The 17,861-nt window shown below is 37.0% G+C and overlaps 1 pseudogene; it reads left to right on the top strand.

The window, feature by feature from the left end:
* Window positions 1-2,937: 2,937 nt before the first annotated feature.
* On the top strand, window positions 2,938-11,230 carry LOC122428261 (annotated as a pseudogene).
* The last annotated feature ends 6,631 nt before the right edge of the window (window positions 11,231-17,861 follow it).

Below are 17,861 nucleotides of genomic sequence, written 5' to 3'. Positions count from 1 at the left end.
TGCCTGGAAAATCCCACGGACAGAGGGGCCCGGTAGGCTACAGTCCATGGGTTCGCAAAGAGTTGGACATGACTGAGCGACTTTACCTTACTTACCTTATAATGCCTCCAGCTTTGTTCTTCTTTCTCAGAATTGTTTCAACAATTCAGGGTGTTCTGTGGCCTATACAAATATTTATATTTTTTCCTATTTGTTTAAACATGCTTTGTAATTAGTATATTAATTGCATTGAAAAAAATCACCTTTGCTTAGCATGGACATTTTGACAATATTAATTCTACTCATCCACGTATATATATCTATTATTGTAACTTTTTACGTTTTCTTCTATTTATTTCAAAAAGTCTATAATGTTCAGAACTTTCACTACCTTGGTAAATTTATTTCTAAGTACTTTATTGCTTTTATTTTGAATAAGGTTATTTCCTTTCGTCATTTTAAAAATGTTTTGTTGCTGGTGTATAGAAATGCAACTTATTTTTGTATAGTGATTTTTATCCTAACAATACTCTGAATACATTAATTGTTTCTAACAGTTTTTTGGTGGAGTCTTTGAATTTCTTATATATAAGATCGTATCATCCATAAGGGAAGAAAATTTTACTTCTTCCTTTCCAATTTGGATATCTTTTATTTCTTTCTCTTGCCTGATTGTTCTGGCTAGGACATCTATTATTCTATTGAGTAGGGCATATGCATTATTCCTGATGGAATTTCAGAGGAAAAACTTCCAGCCTTTCATCATTTTGTATGACGCTAACTGTAGGCTTGTCATGCTAAGTCACTTCAGTTGTGTATGACTCTTTGCAATCCCATGGACTATAGCTCCCCAGGTACCACTCTCCATGGGGTTTTTCAGGAAGGATACTGGAGTGTGTTGCTATGTCCTCCTCCAGGGGATCTTCCCCGAAACCCAGGGATCAAAACTGCATCTCCTGTGCTTCCTTCATTGCAGATGGAGTCTTTACCACTGAGCTGTAAGGGAAGCCCCGGCTGGTCATAGATGGACTTTATTATGTTGATCATGTTGTTTTTATATCCAGTTTGTTAAGCATTTTTGTCATGAAGAGTTGTTATGTTTTCCAAATTTGTTCACATATATTAAGATGAGCATATTAATTTTGCTTTTCATTCTCTTAATGACGAGTACCACATTATTGATTTATGTATGTTGACCCATCCTTGAAACCCATAGATGAATTCTATTTGATCATGGAACGTGATCCAATTTTTGTGCTGTTGAATTTGATTTGCTAATTTTACATCTACATTCATCAAAGATCCTGGTTTGTAATTTTGTACTCAAATTTTGTTTGTCTGATAAAATCTTGATCTCTCTTTTTTATTTCTGAAGGACATCATTTTCACATAAAATTATTGGGGTTATAATGTTTCTTCTTTCAGAACTTTGAATAGAAGCCAACTCTGTCTTGGCCTGGAGTTTCTTCTAAAAAAGTCAGTAATATCCCTGTGTATGCATGCTATATAACTTCAGTCATGTCCAAATCTGTATGACCCTGTGGACCATAGCCCTCTAGATTCCTCTGTCTGTGTGATTCTCCAGAAAAGTATACTGGAATGGGTTGTCATGCCTTCCCTCAGGGGGTCTTTCTGACCTAGGGATCAAACCCATGTCTTAAGTGTCCTACACTGACAGGAGGGTTCTTTGCCATTAGTGCCACCTGGGAAGCCTGAATATCCCTATAGGGTTTCCTTTGTATGAAATGAGGTGTTTTTATTTCTTCACAGTTCTTTCATAATTTTATCTTTGGATAATTACTGAATTATATTTTCATTATTAGCCAAGTATTCTTGAGATGATACTATTATCATCGCATACTCTTACTGATTATTCACTTGAAGAAAGTTAACTTTTTAAGCAAAAAAGTTATAGATGATGTTATTGCCCTAAATATCACTGAATCCATTTCTACACCAGATCATGGCTCCCACGTGTAAAGATCCAAGCCAAAAAAAAAAAAAAAAAAGGAATTCTGCATTATAAGAAATATCTTCAAACAGAAAGTAAAGGAAATAGAAGCAGATACCCTGGTATGAAGGATAAAATTGTCAAGATATCTTTATGACATACCTTTTCCACTGTGAGATATCTCTTCACAACTTAATGTGAATAAGACCCAGAATCTAAACTTTAATTCATGTCTACAGCTATAGTAAAAAGATATATTTATCTCTTTTTCATAAAGATAGATGTGATTTAGTAAAAAGAGCACTTTATTTAACATCAAAATATTTATTTGAAAGTGTCTCTGCCTTAACACCTCTTAAAGTAGGCATATTCTTTCCTTATGGCAATAAGTGATGTTCTCTTTTCTATGTGGAATATCTAGCATAATTATCACTAAGATAAATACTAGAGAGATTTATACAGTTCTGATCAAATGAACATTTAAATAAAGCCAGAGAAAAAGATCCCAAACATCCAGTTTTGAGACTTCCCTGGTAGCTCAGGCGGTAAAGCTCTCCACCTACTGTGCGGGAGACCTGGGTTCGATCCCTAGCTCAGGAAGATCTCCTGGAGAAGGGAATGGCAACCCACTCTGTTATTCCTGCCCACCCCAATCCCCTCCAAACACTCAGTCTTAATTAAATATGCATACCTGATGATGAATTTTCTTAACATTATTTAAAAGTTATTATGGGTTTATGTTTAAGTCCTTTCTTTTGATATTCTCTGAAAGAAACTTATAAACTCTTCTTCTGAGTTTTTTTCTCTTATTTATTTTTTATTGACTTTAATCAACATTTTTCCAATCAATAACAGCTGCATTTCATTTTAGTCTTTATTGCAAAGTACACAGTTCAAAGTTCAGCCCAACCTACTATAAACATTGGGAGGGTTAAGGAAGAGATCTTTGAATTGTGAGTTTCACACATTTGGCTTAAGCCCAAATTTAGTTTGAGCAAGAGTTATTCATGAAGACTGTGAAAGACTTCTGTGTCCTTTTCATGCTGATTCTATGTCTCTTTGACCCGGGAAGGCTTCCCTCCTAGCTCAGTTGGTAAAGAATCTGCCTGCAATGCAGGAGACCCCAGTTCAGTTCCTGGGTTAGGAAGATCTGCTGGAACAGGGAAAGGCTATGCACTCCAGTATTCTTGGGCTTCCTTTATGGCTCAGCTCATAAAGAATCTGCCTGCAATGCGGGAGACTTGGGTTTGACCCCTGGGTTGGGAAGATCCCCTGGAGAAGGGAAAGGCTACACACTCTAGTATTCTGGCCTGAAGAATCCCATGGACTGTATATTCCATGGGGTCACAAAGAGTCAGACATGACTGAGTGACTTTCACTTTTCACTGTGACCCTGGAAGGTTGGGGAAAGTTCTGGAAGGCCTGAGGATTTTAGTTGATTGGATTAATTTAAAAGTTATTCTGGAAGAACTCCACCTTCGTGGACACAGGATAACCTTTCTTATACCTTCACCAAGCCTTCTGATGGATCATACCAAGATTCCTTTTAATGTAGAGATTATCCAACAGCCAGTAACTAAACAAGCTCTCATGGAAGAGCTCAATACTGATCTCTATACAGTTTCTTTTGAACTGCCCAAACTCTCATTGTGAGCCTTGAAAAAAATGCAAGCAAACCTGAAAAAACTGATGAATAGTTTTTTAGCAAAAGCCAAAAGAGTATGTGACAGTGCTATCGCAAATAAGGAGTTACCTACAGGCAGCTAAGTTTGATGTCTGTATTGCTGACACTTTAAATTTTTGTGGGGAGTTGGTTGGCTGAGCTCTTCAACATTCCCTTTATATAAATCTTTTTGGGTTTCCTTTGGGAATGTCATTGAGCAATTGTGTGCTGGACTTCCTATGCCATTTTCATATGTTCCTGTCAGTGCATCAAGACTGAAAGACAACATAACTTTCATCCAGAGACTCGTGAATTGGTTATTGTATACAATGAGTGAGATGACTTATTCATATTATGTATTTCCACAATGGAATGAGAATTACAGCAAGGTTTTAGGCAAGAGAAATTTACATGTAAGAATGATTCTTATTTCATATGTATAGTGCAAATATTTATCTGATTGTATGAAAATTTAGAAAAGTTTTTTAAGTGAAATCTCACATGGTCCTGTTGCTAAGTTGTTTTGAGTGAAGAAAATACAATGTTTTCCTTTTTCTTTTTGTGTTTGTTTTATAAGAGTGAGTACTGAACACATATCAGAGAAGGAATATTCTCTCTATTTATGAGTAAAACCTGCTTGATGCTGCTAAATTTTAAAAAAAAAAAATCTGGAAAATCCCAAACCTTACAGTGTGCTTATTTTATATAACCTTGGTTTACTTCTTTCTTATTTACATCTCCTTTGTTACAGCCTGCTTTCTTTCTGATTAATCTATTTCTCAGGCTTTTTTTTGCATCTTATCTAGACTTGGTTGGCTGGTTGTAGGGCTTGATGTGTGGTAAGCATGAAACTAAAAAATAAATATATCTTGTTTTCATCTGTTCTTGTCTTAGAAAAGGGAAAAGAAAATTCTGATTTTCCTGCAAAGGACTATGTTTATAAACTTTTAATCTAATTGCATTTTTTCCTTATGTCTCCTGCTCCTGCTTGGCTGCTCAGTTATGTCTGACTCTGTGAACCCATGGACTGTAGTTCACCAGGCTCCTCTGCCCATGGGATTCTCCAGGCAAGAACACTGGAGTAGGTTACCATTTCCGTGTTAGGGATGATTAAATATCTAAAATATCTTTAAGGAAGCGGTTCCCTGCTTATATTCAGTTTGATGTTTTAAATATATATTTAACATAAAACTGCATTAGTTTCAGGTGTCAGTGAAAAATTAATCAATAGCCAGTATACAAAATAGATTGAAAATCTTAGTCAAGTCAAATTTAGGATTTTAACCCAGAAGATAGTCTTTCAGAAAGCACTGAGGAAATCTCTGCCCATTAGAAGTAAAAAACACAGTTGTATAGGTTTTTGATATAAAGGGTTATATATCATAGGGTTATACATCAGAGTAATATTGACAGTTTACATAGGCCAACAAGGCAATGGTGCATCATTATGACCCTTTGCAGGATTAAGGAAGGAGTATTAGCTCCTGAGGCATTACCTTTCTAGCAGCAGGAGGAACTTTTTTGTTTTATTTTTTGATGAGTAAGCATTTCTGTATCTTCTAAGGGGATCTAGTTAATGTATAATGGAGATAAACTGAAGGAGGGGATGGAGTATTATCACAAATGACAGAGGAAATTTTGTATTAAATTTTTCTTGTCCTGCCTTAAAATCATTTTCCTTTATCACAGATATATGACATAATGATTTTATATGTGTACTATTGTGAAATGAAGGCTTCCCAGGTGGCTCAGTGATAAAGAATTAGCTTGCAATGCAAAAGACATGTGTTCAGTCCCTGGGTTAGGAAAGTCCCCTGGAGAAGGAAATGACAACCCACTCCAGTATTCTTGCTTTGTAATATGCTGTCTAGGTTGGTCATAACTTTCCTTCCAAGGAGTAAGTGTCTTTTAATTTCATGGCTGCAATCACCATCTACAGTGATTTTGGAGCCCAGAAAAATAAACTCAGCCACTGTTTCCACTGTTTCCCCATCTATTTGCCATGAAGTTAAACTTGCATCAAAAACGAGTCCTGGTCACTGCTTGGTGGTCTGCTGCCCTTCTGATCCACTACAGCTTTCTGAATCCTGGTGAAACCATTATATCTGAGAAGTATGCTCAGAAAATCAATGAGATGCACTGAAAACTGCAACACTTGTAGCCAGCATTGGTCAACAGAAAGAGCCCAATTTTTCTTCACAACAATGCCTAACCACATGTTGCACAACCAATGCTTTAAAAGTCGAACCAATTGGGCTACAAGGTTTTGCCTCATTTGCCATATTCATCTGACCTCTTGCCAACCGACTACCACTTCTTCAAGCATCTCCACAACTTTTTGCAGGGAAAATGCTTCCACAACCAGCAGGATGCAGAAAATGTTTTCTGAGATTTTTATGCTACAGGAGTAAACTTACTTTTCATTGGCAAAAATGTGTTGATTGTTACTTTGTGCAACGATGAGTGTTAACTAGAGTTCCTGTGGTGTTCATTTCACAATGTCGCTGTTCGTATCCTAAGCCATTTCAGTCACGTCCAACTCTGTATGACCCATGGACTGTAGCCTGCCAGGCTCCTCTGCCCATGTGGTTCTCCAGGCAAGAATATGGAAGTGAGGATTGTTGTTTAGCCACTAAGTTGTGTCCAACTCTTTTGCGACCCCTTGGACTGTAGCCTGTGGTTTTAATTTGCATTTCCCTGATTAACAATGGTGAGCATCTTTTTTTATGTACTTGTTAGCCATTTGAATATCTCCTTTGGAAAGAAATTCCATATTCAGATCCTTTGCTAATTTTATAAAATTGATTTTTTGTACTGAATAGCATTTGAGTTCCTTAGACATTTTGGATCATAACCTTGAATCAGATATATGGTTTACAAGTACTATCTCTCATCTATGAGCTGCCTTCTCATTTTCCTGATCATTTATTTTTCTATGCATAGTCTTTTTTTGTTTGAATTAGTCCCACTTGTTTATTTTTAATTTTATTGCTTATGCTTATGGTGTTAATTAAAAAAAAATCATTCCCAGGATCCATATTAAGAAAATTTCTACCATGTTTTCTCCTAGGAAATTTATGGTTTCAGGTCATACATCAAAGTCTTTGATCCATTCCCAGTTAATTTTTGTAGTGGAATAAGATTGGGGTCTATTTTTATTCTTTTGCATGAGACTATTCATTTCTTCAGGAAGAATTATTTAAAAGACTATCTTTTTCCATTGAGTATTTTTGGCTCCATTGTGAAATATTAGTTGACTATATATACATGAGTTTATTTCTGGGATTCTGATTGTGTTCTGTTGGTTCATGTGTCTGTTTTTATACCTGTACCACATGACCTTGATTAGTATAGTTTTATACTATTACTTGAAATCAGAAAGTGTGATGCCTGTGGGTTACTCTTTTTTCTCAGGATTGCTTTGTTTATTGGGGTCTTTTTCAATTTCATATGAATTTCAGCATTGTTTTATTTATTTCCATTTTTGACAAAAGTATCTTTAATAACACATCATTACTAAAAAAAAAATCTCATTTCTCAAAAATCAAAATTTTCCTTTATAGTTGCAACGTCTTGTCTTATAGCCATTTCCCTTTTCCAATTTTTGAGTATTTGTTCTAAGTTTCCTGTAAGGAATTATTTCTTCAATGACTCACAAACAACATGAAAGCTTTTAATGAAGTATGCTGTCAAGAAATATGAAATAAGTTCAAAAGGCACATGACCTAATCAAGGTTGACTTTTTGCATTGAGACGTTTTCCTGATATTTTGTGACAGAAACAGGTGCTGTTTCTCTAGTTTTACCCTAAAAAATGTGGGGGAAAACTGCTGCATACATTCCTCACTCATGTTTAGAGTCCAAGAAACAAGTGGCAAAACTGAAAACAGATAATTTAAAATCTCATCCTGGTGACATTTTCTGAGTCATGGACCAACCAGTGACTGATCTATAGCTGGGTCTAAGTTGTTTACTTCTGGTTCCAGCAGATTGGTACTCAGTTTTGGAACCTCTTTTATAGTGAAGCATTAATGATGAGATAAGATTCTGATTCTCCCCTAGCTCTTTCTCTCTATTCTCCCCTAAATTCTTTGAGGAATATATCGGTAATGTGAGAAAGAAGAATAAAGTCTTGTAAAATATAAGAAAAACATTCATTTTACTCTCATAAATTAAAAAATGTTTTTAGATATAGATTGTCATTCAGGATCAGTTTAGAATCGTCATTATATAATGTATTCCAAGCATATCTTTCAAATTTAAGGATATAAATTATAATTTATATGATTATTAAGATATGTACCAATATGTTCTAATAATTGAGGAAGAAACAAGTAAGATGACATCTGGTTCAAAAAATATTTTGAAGAACTATAAACATCTTGGAGAAAAAGAGTGCAAAGATAATATTATTAGGGTATACACAAAAATAGTCAATGTCTATTAGAGCAATAAATCATAATTTAAGGGATGATTTTTTTCTACCAGACAGAAATATGCAAGTTAACATTTAACTTCACAGCGTCTAAACACAAAAATCTGCATGAAATCAATAATAAATACAAAATAAAACATAGGTGCACTTTCCTATAGATGTAAAATATCTTTCAATCATTCATTCTTCAACAAATGCCTCAGCATAGTATCACAAGTGGAAATGGAGGAAATGCATTTCCAAATTTGAAATATTTTCTCACAATTTCTTTATCCAGATCAATTATATCAATAGTTTTTAGTTTTCCTGCTATATTGTCTTCATTTCAATAAGATGCTTGAAGCACAGTAGATTACTAAGAAGTAGAGATTTAACAACAACAAAAAAGTATCTTGATATGAAATAAAGCAAATCAATGACATGATCCCACAATTCTACTCCTAGGTCTATTACCAAGAAAAATGAACCCGTTTCCCACACAAAACACATACATGAATGCTCATAGCTGCCTTATTCTTAGTAGCCAAATAAGAAAACAACCCAAATCTTTATCAACTGATGAGTGGATGAAAAAAAATGCACAATATCCTTGCAAAAATAGTATTCAGGAACAAAAAGTAATGAAATATTGATACACCTGGCCACCCTATGAACCTTGAAAATGTTATGCTAAGTGAAAGTGCCACAAAAGATCACATAGTGTATGCTTTCATTTATGTTAAGTGAAACAAGGTTTTTCTGAAATAGGAAAAGAGAGAAAGAATGTAGAATAGTGGTTGTCAGGGGCTGGGAGGAGGAAGAAATGGGGAATGGCCATCAATGGATACAGGATTTCTTTGGGGAGTAATGAAATTTTCTAAAATGTAATACTGGTGATGGTTTCACAGTGCTATAAATATACAAAAAACTATACAGCCATTTAGATAAAAGGAACAATTGCATGATATTTAAATTATATCCTAATAAAACCCTTATAAAAAGGACATGGGAGTAAAACATTTCACAAAGAGAATAAATTATCCCCTTGGCTGACACCAGTAAGACTCTAAAATGCGATATGTACTGAGTCTGAAACTGGATTTTGAATTTTGACATTACCGGAATCAAACCACTAAACTACAGAGTTTTGCTTGTGATCTCTTATGTACATAGATTTCCTTGACAGATAAAAATCCTCACATTTTCTAATTAAAACTTTAGCACACTTAGAACACCAAGGAAAATATTCAAAAAGCCTATGATGAGAAACCAGAGAGCTATGGTTTCCTCCTCTCAATGACACAGAATGCATATTTCAAAAGGACTCCAACTCTGAGTAAGGTTCCTTACACCACAGTAGTTACACAGAGCTCAGAAATGAAGCTCAGGCTCCAAACTAAAGAAAGTGATTTAATTCAGAGTCACTTACTTGAATTCTTTTTTTTTTTTAATAGTTTTTTTATTTATTTATTATTATTATTATTTTTTTCCAGTGGGTTTGTCATACATTGATATGAATCAGCCATGGATTTACATGTATTCCCAATCCCGATCCCCCCTCCCACCTCCCTCTCTACCCGATTCCTCTGGGTCTTCCCAGTGCACCAGGCCCGAGCACTTGTCTCATGCATCCCACCTGGGCTGGTGATCTGTTTCACCATAGATAGTATACATGCTGTTCTTTTGAAATATCCCACCCTCACCTTCTCCCACAGAGTTCAAAAGTCTGTTCTGTATTTCTGTGTCTCGTTTTCTGTTTTGCATATAGGGTTATCGTTATCACCTTTCTAAATTCCATATATATGTGTTAGTATGCTGTAATGTTCTTTATCTTTCTGGCTTACTTCACTCTGTATAATGGGCTCCAGCTTCATCCATCTCATTAGGACTGGTTCAAATGAATTCTTTTTAATGGCTGAGTAATATTCCATGGTGTATATGTACCACAGCTTCCTTATTTGAATTCTTATTCTGTTAATATTCACTTGCTTTCCACTTTGTTCAGAAGGGAACTCTTTTGTGCTGTTTGTCAGCAAATATGTCAAAAGAGCAAATATTTAGCCACCAGATTATGATACAGTGCTCTGTTTTCACAAAGGGGACAAAGCCTTAGGAAGCAGAAACTTTCATTTTGTATAAAATGAATCACTTTAAAATTTTTATTGTAAGATTTCCTTTCAGGATAGGATGTAGTTAGCTGTGGCAGCACACTCCCAAACACCAGGAAAGAAAAGAAAAGAAAAAAAAAAAAAAGAGTCAATTACAGAAGTCATTAGTAAAGCTATCAGCAGCTTTTGGAGTGATGAGGAGGCGATAAATTGGAATTCCAGAAGAGAAGGAGACTCTACAATAGTAGGCTGAGGATCACTGACTGAGTTTCGTTCATTGCTAGAAGCACGTGCTGATTCTGAGCATGGAGCGGGGCTCGAGTTTAGCTCAGAGAGAAAGCCGCAGGCTTTTGGTTTGTTCCATGCTTAATTCATTGTTTGTTTCTTCATAGTCTCAGTGTTGTGTACTCTTGGTGGGAGAAAAACTATTGAGTTTCCATGGGTTTCATAAAACTGATATTGGTTCTTTAAAGACTTTACTCAGAAAATTTGATGGCGATACATGTACCACTTAACACATCAGATTGTTTTTCCTCTATCATCTTTTATTTTTGTTCAGGAAAACCTACCACATTATGTGAGATTATGAGAAAAGCTGAAATGTGGTTGATTTGAACAGAATTTTGAATTTCCATACCCTTACCTAACATTGAATTTGTTGGAGGACTGTAAAACAAGTCTGCAAAGCCCTTGCCTAAGGTAATTAAACATGCTTCTTTTTACTTCTCTGAGTATTTACCTCCTGGAATGATTCCCAGTTTATTCTTATAGTATTTGACACTCAAACTGAAAACGTGGGCACAGAAATTAATGGGAATTATCCACCTTAGATTGTTATGCTACCAGAAGTATTTAGTACATTATTGTGGTAATCATTAGTGATGCTCAACAAATATGCCAGATATTTGACAACAATAATGCCCCTAGTCCTTGAGTTTAGTACAATTGTCCAAAACTCTCTGACCAATGAAAATGAGCTGAAGTGGCATGTATCATTTCCAGGTCCAACACATAGTTGTTAGGTCCAGATACTCCAGGAGCTTCCCTGGTGGCTCAGCGGTAAAGAATTTGCCAACAATGCAGGAGTTACAGGAGACTTAGGTTCGATCCCTGGGTCAGGAAGATCTCCTGGAGGAGGGCATGGCAACCCACTCCAGTATTCTTGCCTGGAGAATCCCATGGCAGGCTACAGTCCGTAGGGTCACAAAAAGTCGGACACGGCTGAAGTGATTTAGCTCACCAGAAACTCCAGAGTTCTCTTTTCCTTTGTGATGTCAACAGGATGTGTCCCAACACTGCTACTCTGTCGACCTGTTGTTGTTCAGTTGCTGAATCCTGTCAATCTCTTTGCAACCCCGTGGAATGCACCATGACAAGCTCCTCAAACTATTTCCCAGGGTTTGCTTGCATTGCTGGCCATTGAGTTGATGATGCTATTTACCAACGCATCCTCTTCCAGCCCCTGCTTCTTCAATCTTTCCAAGCATTGGGCTCTTTCCCAATGCATCAGCTCTTTCCATCAGGTGGCCAAAATACTGGAGCTTCAGCTTCAGCATCACTCCTTCCAGTGAACTTTCATGATTGATTTCCTCTAGGATTGACTGGTTTGATGTCCTTGCAGTTCAAGAGACTCTCAAGTCTTCTCCAACATGGCAGTCTAAAAGCATCAGTGCCTCAGTGCTCATTCTTATTTGAGATTCCCTCATAGCTCAGTTGGTAAAGAATCTGCCTGCAATACAAGAGTTTGATTCCTGTATTGGAATCAATACAGGACCCGGGTTTGATTCCTGGGTCAGGAAGTCCCATGGAGAAGGAAATGGCAACCCACTCCAGTATTCTTGCCTGGAGAATCCCATGGACAGAGGAGCCAGGCAGGCTACAGTCCATGGGATCGCAAGAATCAGACATGACTTAACGACTAAACTATCCTTCTTTATGGTCCAACTCTTTTATCCATATGTATCTAATGGAAAAACCATAGCTTTGAGTGGAAGGACCTTTGTCAGCAAAGTGATGTCTTTGATTTTTAATACACTGTCTAGGTTTACCATAGTTTTCCTTCCAGTGAGCACACATCTTTTAATTTCTTGGCTGCAGTCACCATCCTCAGTGATTTTTGGAGCCCAAGAAAATAAAGTCTGTCACTGCTTCTATTCCCCCCCACTTTTATTTGCCATGAAGTGTTGGGACTGGATGCCATGATCTTAGTTCTTTGAATGTTGAGTTTCAAGCTACCTTTTTCACTCTACTTGGTCACCCTCATCAAGAGGCTCTTTAGTTCATCTCCACTTTCTTCCATTAGAGTGGCTGCTATTGTTGTTCAGTCACTAAGTCGTGTCTGATTCTTTGCAATCCCATAGACTGCAGCATGCCAGGCTCCTCTGTCCTCCACTATCACCCAGAGTTTCCTCAGATTCATGTCCTTTGAGTCAGTGATGCTATCTAACCAACTCATTCTTTGCTTCCCTTTCTCCTTTAGCTTTCAATCTTTCCCAGCATCAGAGTCTTTTCCAATGCGTTGGCTCTTCCCATCAGGTGCTAAAGGATTGGAGCTTCATCTTTGTATCTGAGATTGTTGGTAATTCTCCCAGCAATCTTGATTCCAGTTTGTGATTCATTCAGGCTGGCATTTCACATAATGTACTCTGTATAGAAATTAAATAGAAAGGTGACAATAAGCAGCCTTGTCATGCTCCTTTCCCAATTTGGAACCAGTCAGTTGTTCCATAACTGTTTCTAACCGTTGCTTCTTGACCCTCATACAGGTTTCTCAGGAGATGGATAAGGTGGTCTGTTATTTCCATTTCTTTAAGAATTTCCCACATTTTGTTGTCATCCACACAGTTAAAGGCTTTAGCATAGTCAATGAAGCAGGAGTAGAAGTTTTTCTGGAACTCCCTGGCTGTCTCTAGGATCCAAGGAACATTGGCAATTTGCTCTCTGTTTCCTCTGCCTCTTCAAAAGCCAACTGGTACATCTGGAAGTTCTCAGTTCACTTATTGCTGAAGCCTAGCTTGAAGGACTTTAAGCATAACCTTGCTAGCATGAATGAATACAATTGTAAGCTCTGTAGTAGTTATATGGCTACTTTGTTTCTAACTGTGTTTGTGGTAGCTCAGGCAAAAAGAAAAGCATAAGCAATGTAGACCCAACTGAAACTTAGACAACAGAAAAAGTGTAAATACCTCAAAAGTATGCCATTATACTGACGGTTACTAAACTGAAAAATGAAAGATAATCTTATTAGCATCCAAAAGCTAAACACAAAATGCAGCACCAAAACTATTCATTCAGAGCATTGTGGAGAGAGTGTCGGAATGGAATAATGTGTACTGAATATACTCATTGGCTCTACAAAATACAAGCTTAACTTAGAAATTTGCCTCTGCCAATTACTGCTGTATTCAGTTCAGTTCAGTCACTCAGTCATGTCCGACTCTTTGCAACCCCATGAACCGCAGCACACCAGGCCTCCCTGTTCATCACAAACTCCCGGAGATTGCTCAAACTCATGCCCATCAAGTCGGTGATGCCATCCAGCCATCTCATCCTCTGTCGTCCCCTTATCCTCCTTTTCCCAATCCCTCCCAGCATCAGGGTCTTTTCCAATGAGTCAACTCTTCGAATGAGGTGGCCAAAGTATTGGAGTTTCAGCTTCAGCATCAGTCCTTCCAATGAACACACAGGACTGATCTCCTTTAGGATGGACTGGTTGGATCTCCTTGCAGTCCAAGGGACTCTCAAGAGTCTTCTCCAACACCACAGTTCAAAAGCATCAATTTTTCAGCACTCAGCTTTCTTCACAGTCCAACTCTCACTTACTCGATAACAAATAAGTTCAACAAATTTGTATTCAAAATAAGCAAAAACAATTTTTTTTTGTCTTCTTCACATTTCTTCTAGAGAAAAAAAATATTCACGACACTTGCTAAAGATTGTAAGGCTCACTTTATTCAAGACCATCATGATAAATGTAGTTATTATTACAGTAAGTCAGAGAGATTGTATTCAACTGAGTACAACAAGGAAAAGTGGCCAACGTGCAGAGTGGAGAGTCACCAGGTAGAAAATTACTACGAAGAAACATCAGAGGCATGGGCTATTCAGTTGCTCAGTCATGTCTGACTCTGTGACCACAGGGACAGCAGCATTCCAGGCTTCCTTGACCATGTTGTCTTTCACCATCTCTTGGAGTTTGCTCAAAGTTTACTCCCTTCCCTGGCGGCTCATATGGTAAAGAATCTGCCTGTAATGTAGGAGACCTGGGTTCAATCCTTGGGTTGGAAAGATCCCCTGGAGAAGGGAATGGCAACCCACTCCAGTATTCTTGCCTGAAGAATTCCATGGACAGAGGAGCCTGATGGGGTTACAGTCCCAGGGGTTGCAAACAGTTGTACTGATAGACTGAATGATTGACACAGAGAAGGGGACTCTGGCAAAAACCAACCTAATTAGATGCATGCTTAATGCAGGCCAGGGTGATCAGGCATCACATGGAGGATGGTGAAGGACGAATCAACAGCGAAAAAGGTGATTGCATATCAAGGTTGGAGGAGTCTAGCTAAACTGACTCAGTAGGATGTTTGCTAAATTTGAGTAATGCAGGGATTAACAACCAAGCTTCCAAATCAGGACCTGGTTGAGAAGAGAGTTCTGAAGAGCCTGACTAGACTTTAGTCAAGGACAGAATCTTTATCAAGCTTTAACATAAATATGAAATTTATAATTTTCCCATTTATGATGCAAACTCTCCCACTTCAGCATCAGGGTAAAGGAAAATACATTTAAATCAAGGTCTCATTAACTTTTGTACAGAATACTGCAGCACTCTTCTGACTCTCTGTATCCATTCTCTCCCACCTCTCTGCACTCTCCCCACTGTAAATATCTGGAAAAAAAAAATCTGACACACCATTTTATCATCTATCATATTATAAATGCTTCCAGATTCCTATGGGCTTCCCTGGTGGCTCAGTTGGTAAAGGATCCACTTACAGTGTGGGAGAATGGGTTCAATCCCTGGGTGGGGAAGATTCCCTGGAGGAGGGCATGACTGCCCACTCCAGTATTCTGGCCTGGAAAATTTCATGGATTGTATAGTCCATGGTGTCACAGAGTCGGACATGACCAAGTGACCAGATTGCTATAAATTCAAATACAAAATCCTATTTTCTTAAACACATATTTCATGAATTTGCACTAGTTGATCTTTCTAGCTTGTGATGCCAACATTCTCTCATTGAAACCCTGCATATCTCACCTTCCATTTCCCACCCACACAAGCATTTGTTTACTTAAATTCCTCCATTCCTGTTTATTAAAGTATCCTCACCCCAACAACCTGTCCAGCGGCAAGTACTCTCCACATTTAACTCAACACAAAACTTTCAGAGGTTTGTGGAATTACCTAACTGCTGGAATTACTAATTGATGCTTAGCCAATCAATTACTGCCTTCTTTGGAGTTTATAGGAATTTATATATGGCCTCATGGCACAGAGTTACATAGAAGATGTTACCTAATTGAATTAATGATTTATACGGGTGCCATGATTTTCTGTTTGTGGAACTATTACCATTTAAACACTTGTATATATATGTGTGTGTGTGTGTGTGTGTGTGTGTGTATTTTTTTTCTTTTTAGGCCATCCCCAAACCAGAGCTTTTATCACTCCCTGTGGAACCAATGGGATCTATGAAGCTGTTTACCATGGGTCCCTATGGTGGGAATTCCCTTGTTGGATGACCAGCTTGATAATGTTGCTTGAGTAAAAGCCAAAGGCGCAGCTGTTGAATTAGACTTGCATAGAATGATGAGTTCTGATCTGCTTAATGCTTTGGATGAAGTTATTAACAACCTTATGTGAGTAAAGGATGTATGCTTTTCTGAGAAGCATCAGTATTTTAAAAGGAGTAATTCATTTTATTCAATTAAATTTGGTACTTTTACATAATCTCAAGGACATAGCTAAAATCAAAGGGAATTGTCTTGTATGTCTCAACTTCTATGAAAGCATTTAGATTTACTACTGTTACTGGATATTAGATTCCAACCTCAAAGAAATTTATTTAAAGAAACTAAGCTATTTTTAAAGAGAAATATTTTTTTCATTGTTAATATTTATTTTTTAAAAGATATTACCACTGTAAAGAATTTAGGTAATATGACAAAAATATAGAAAAATAAAAATGAAAAAAAGTGACTTAACTCACCTCATTTAGTTATAACCAATTACCAGTATAGAAATATTAATTTAGATATTTTTATGCTAATTTATAAATAGAAAAGAAAAGGAAATAATTATAAAAATGGGATAATGCTACTTAATAATTATTTAAAATATTCTATATTGACATATTTAAATTAAAGGGAGAGAAAGTTAGTGAAGTGAAATGGAGAGATACAAATGGAGACATAGAATAACCCAGCCTCACTCTTCCCTAAGGTCAACAATTAGTCACTATCCATGAACAAAAACATCTTTGAGAGATCTAAAGTCCACTTATGATATTTCAGCAACACTGTGGAACAACAACAACAACAAAAAAACCCTGAGAATAGTCACACAGTTCAGAATGAAGAAGACAGCTTGCTCATGGATGCATCATCACATTCTCAAGCCAGCATTGCTTAGCTCCAAGAGAGAACTTCACAGCTAGAAAGAGTTCCTCTAGGAACCTAGCTGGGAAGAGTGAGTTGAATGACAAGCTTTTAAAGCCTCTTGGGGCACAGAAATGCAAAACAAAAATTCCTAAATATTTATGAAGTCACAAAGAAGTGAAATAGCCACAGAAGTCCTGAGAAATAAGAATGAAGCTGGAGGCATCCCACCTCTTATTTTAAACTCTATTATAAAACTATAGAAATTTTAAAAATAAGGTATTATCATAAAAAACACATAGATGAATGAATAGGATTATAAACCCTCACCTATAAAATTGAATAATATTTGACAAAAAACACAAAAACACTTAATAGGAAAATGGTCACCTCTTCTATGAATAGTACTGAGGAAACTGGATAATCATATGGAAGAAAATGAAATTTGGACCCCTATATTACATCACCAAGGGAACATTTCATGCAAAGATGGATATAGTAAAGGACAGAAATAGTATGGACCTAACAGAAGCAGAAGATATTAAGAAGAGGTGGCAAAAATACACAGAAACAATACAAAAAAGATCTTCGTGACCCAGATAACACAATGGTGTGATCACTCACCTAGAGACAGACATTCTGGAATGAGAGGTCAAATGGGTCTTAGGAAACAGTACTATGGACAAAATTAGTGGAGGTGATTGAATTCCAGTTGAGCTATTTCAAATCCTAAAAGATGATGCTGTGAAAGTGCTGCACTCAATATGCCAGCAAATTTGGAAAACTCAGCAGTGGCCACAGGACTGGAAAAGGTCAGTTTTCATTCCAATTCCAAAGAAAAGCAACGCCAAAGAATATTCAAACTACTGCATAATTGTGCTCATCTCACACGCTAGTAAAGTAATGCTCAAAATTCTCCAAGCCAGTCTTCAACACTATGTGAACTGGGAATTTACAGGAGTTTAAGCTGGATTTAGAAAAGGCAGAGGAACCAGAGATTAAATTGCCAACATCCATTGGATCATCAAAAAAGCAAGAGAGTTCCAGAAAAACATCTATTTCTGCTTTAATGACTATGCCAAAGCCTTTGATTGTGTGGATCACAATAAACTGTGGAAAATTCTGAAAGAGATGGGAATACCAGACC

This window comes from Cervus canadensis, chromosome 26, assembly GCF_019320065.1.
Source record: "Cervus canadensis isolate Bull #8, Minnesota chromosome 26, ASM1932006v1, whole genome shotgun sequence".
NCBI lineage: Eukaryota > Metazoa > Chordata > Mammalia > Artiodactyla > Cervidae > Cervus > Cervus canadensis.
The sequence above is the reverse complement of the archived record's forward strand: the minus strand, read 5'-3'. Positions and strand labels throughout refer to the sequence as shown.